Raw genomic sequence first — 4,157 nt, forward strand, 5'->3', positions numbered from 1 at the left:
CCCAACTTATGCTACAGACGAAACTTCCACTGAATACGGATATTAAAATTAACGTAATAGATAATTAAATTCAAACGTTGATAACACAATAAACATACTAAAATGAACTGTGTCCAAATATATTATCTACGCATAATTTCAAACATCAGCTAAAGAGATGCTAAAGCTGGAATAATAATTTTTAAGCGGATCTGGGAAAAAAATACTAATAACAACACGCGGTTGTCGGAAGCTGTAATCTCAAGATTCAAAACCCTCAGCTTGAATAAATAAACACAAAGCTTTTTGCATTCTGGTGAGGAATACGGAAAAGTAAAGTTATAATAAAGACTTAAATCACAATAACTGGTTAGTTACCGTAAGATTCCTCATAGATGTGTAGCCCACTAGCGGCCGAGAGGTAAAGTCGCTGAACACTGGTAGTTCGGTCCAAGGTTCGAATCCCGCGAACGGGCTGGCTGCATGGGCATTTTCGTGGTTTTCCTCATGTTTAACGTGTATACGAGCCAGTTTCCCTTAGAAAGTCCTCCACGAAGGCATCCCTCCCCTTAGGCAGATAGCCCTCGAGGCTTTGCCATAATCACACACCTCATAGATGTGTGTAAATGCGTGTGCATGTACGATATGGGGCACTCAAAATTTATGGGGAGGCGAAAGTTCTTTCGAGTGGTTTGATAGTAGAGGAAGAAGGGTGGAAGAACCTAAGACCCATTCGTCGGGTTGCTCTCCTTCAAAATTGGAGCAGAACTGAACAACGTCGTACTGTCACCTGTATGATGCTCAAGCCTCGTGCCAACGGGAGACTCAATTTTTCACTTCTGATGCTCCTTGACTTTAATTCATTGACTTGTTCTGATTCAAATGAGATTAGAAATAAATCAACAAAACTTCTAAACAGAAGAAAACGAAACTTCAAAACTTAAGAAATTTTTTATCATCGTTTTGTAGAAAAATCGAAAACTTTAATGTACCGATGTTAAATTAAAGACCTAAATCATACAAAATTTACTGAAACCTACATCTAAAAATTTTATTGAAAAGACTCAGTACCTGATTTACTAGTTGCAGATAACCTCAGTATCTGATTTAAATAATCGCAATGTTATTTAAATTATCTTGAAATTAAATGGTGCGTTATTTAATTTGTTGTCCAATATTAATTAATTTGTTATAATTTTACACAGACATTTTAATGATGAAGTTAAATTGTCGAAAATTCGTAAAGTAATAATAATAATTAATACATAACTAACGTAAGTTGTTTACGGCAGCCCGTCGTCATGCGTAACTGTAGTTAGCATGAATTAGGCGAGGGCATTGTTTTCTGCAGTTCCTTGGCATCTAAATATTTTGAATTTCTCTACAAGTGACTCCCGAACTTAGAGGTGATGAACGATAATTCGTCACTACCCGTATTTCGCGATTGGGTTTCCTCTCATCCCCAATCGCCCTTTAAAAAATCGGCAGTATGTAAGGTATCCTCTTCCTCCTTTTTCTGCGCGCTTTTGTTGTGCCATTAGAAACACATCTGATGCGTAATCAGGAGGTCCTGTGCTCTAATTACGGCGAGGGCATTGCAAAGTTTCAAATCCCCTTCATCAAGAAATCTAATCATTCTACAAATGTTGTCAAAAGAGTGACCACATTAAAAAGGCGCCTATTGTCTATATAAAAATGCTTTATTGTAAAATAAATATTGAAAAGCAATACATAAATCAAAAATTTATTGAAATATTTAATACAACTGGTATTCTGCTTTGCAACTTTCCAGTCAGAGCAATAAACTAAAACAGCTAATCACAGATTGTTTACTCAACCGTCCATTTTAAAATTAAGACTAATCATCTCAACAATGGATTAAGCATTTCATGAAGATTTTATTAATTCTAAATTAATTACGTCGTTTCCAGGGGGATTCAAGCTGAAAGCAAGATTGTGCAGGCACAAAGCCGATTTAAATTTCAAAATAATTGAGTCCGGAATTGCCTTCAGGCATATTTAATTAGCAATCACAAAGGATATAGAGTAAATCTTTGTTATTTAATGAACTGTCTGGGCGGAAGGGATGGTCGTTACTCCCAGTAGTCCGTCAAATTGAATGCATTTGAAACGTTAGATATATTAAACGAAATTACAGAGTACAAATACTAAGGTTTAGTTTTTTTATTAAATTAATAAAAATTTTACAAAATTTATTAAAAATAAAAAATATTAAATTTTCAAAAATTGCCAAAAATTTTAAAAACAATGTAATGTGTTCTGATTATTTAGATATTACTATTAATCAAATAAATCGCAACTTTTGTATACAGAAATAAGATACACTGCCATTTATGTACTAGTGTGAAAAACTTAAGCACTAAATTAACTTTTCAATATACAACCTGAAATAGTTGAAAGTGAATTTAAGATTTGTACAATGAAACATCACTCAGAAGAAAGTTGATGCATGTACAATTATCAGCACCACAACGTCAGAGGGTACGCCAAGGCATGCAAAATGCGAAGAATCAAGGCAAATTGTACGAGGCAACTTAAAAGCAAGAAAGGAACTCGCATTTCTAGGCATTCTTTCTTGAGTCGAAAGTCAGACTGTATGTGCGATATGGCTGCAAGTAAACATTAGGAGGCCTTTCCACGTAGTAGAATTATTGGCAAGCTTCAGGAGGGGAGTAGTTTGATGTCTGTCATCCAAGAGTTTGGGACTGATAAAAGTGTTGCTTCATGAATTTGGAAAGCCTTCCAGATGACAGATATAACTTAAGAAAGGTTGACGGTTGTCGATCAAGCAAAACAACGGTGAGTAATGACCAATATATCCCTTCACAGTTCGGAAACAAACAACGGACAACATTACTCAGCATTTGGATGACAGGTATTTTGGCTTACCATAGCTAGAGGACTTCCTAAAGGTGGCCTATTCGCTTGCCGTACTGAAAGTTGAAGAAACTCGACAGCAACTCATCGGCTACACCGTTTATAGTCGCGTAACTAACTAATGTTGATTGTCCCACCTTGTTCAATTAAGAACACTACGAGAAAAAAGATTTTGACACCTCTTGCCGAAATGGTAAGCCGAAACAAACTTACGAGCTTGTTAGGGCTTTGGGATTGTGCCAGACAGAGAATTATCCCTGACTGAAGGATTTGTTGACCACTAAAACAATGAAATAACTATATACAATATATATAAGTTACAGTCGTCTCTCTACATTATACTTATTCAGGTATAAAATTGCTCCTTTAAAATTCTGCTCCGCTATACTGAATGGATTAGTTTTACAGATCGATTTAGCTTATCATCTTTCTACAGTAGTTTTTCCTTATTGCCCAATACGTATTTCATGACTGTCGTTATCCCAGTTGCACATCTATAATTATAGAAGACGTATATTCTCGGAATTGTTTTTGCGAAGCTCGGAAGGTACTCCTGCCTCACTGTTCAAGGTGTCCGCTATCTCTGCTTTCACAACACATCCATACTTGACATTTCTTTGGAGGAAAGGCTTGAAAATTTCCCGTGATTCGTTGCAGTCATCTCGAGAAGAAAGTCTGTCATCAATGTGTTTAGTGAAACCTTTGGGTACTCGTGTGTGAGCCGGCCTGTGTCCGCATCTTCTTCTCTTTCTTGCCATTCCTCAAATAATTTTTTCAACCTTATTCTTAGCTGCCAATCTTGAAATTGGAGGTTCGCAATCTACGCTCCGCTTTCCTGAGGCTTCTTTCGCTACTTGATCGGAAGCCCTCATTGCCTTCATTTGCTATGTGCCCTCTCACCCAGTTTAGTTTGACTGGGCGAAGCTTGCTTTATTCATTAGTTCAGGAAGTACTCTAATCAGGAGCTTTGTCTTCTTGCTACTGAGCGCTCTTAGAAGGCCCTGGCTATCCGGTAATACATAAATGGCTTTATTCCTGTCTTTGAAATAATATTTGAAACATATAAGTCCTCTGAGAGCTGAGGTTTCGCTTGGAAGACTGAGCTTGCTCTGTTCAATCTTAGTCTCTGAGTATCATGTAATCTGCGTATTATTATAAGCTACAAATACTGCTCCGACTCTGTCGTTGTTTTTAGAACCGCCCGTAAATATCTCTATACATCGTCCTTTTTGGAACATCTATACATTATTATTTTTTGTCTTGTTGGGCTGAATGTTTTC

The sequence above is a fragment of the Stegodyphus dumicola genome, chromosome 4, assembly GCF_044657685.1.
Source record: "Stegodyphus dumicola isolate Sdum_Otavi_A_Nest chromosome 4, ASM4465768v1".
Lineage (NCBI taxonomy): Eukaryota > Metazoa > Arthropoda > Arachnida > Araneae > Eresidae > Stegodyphus > Stegodyphus dumicola.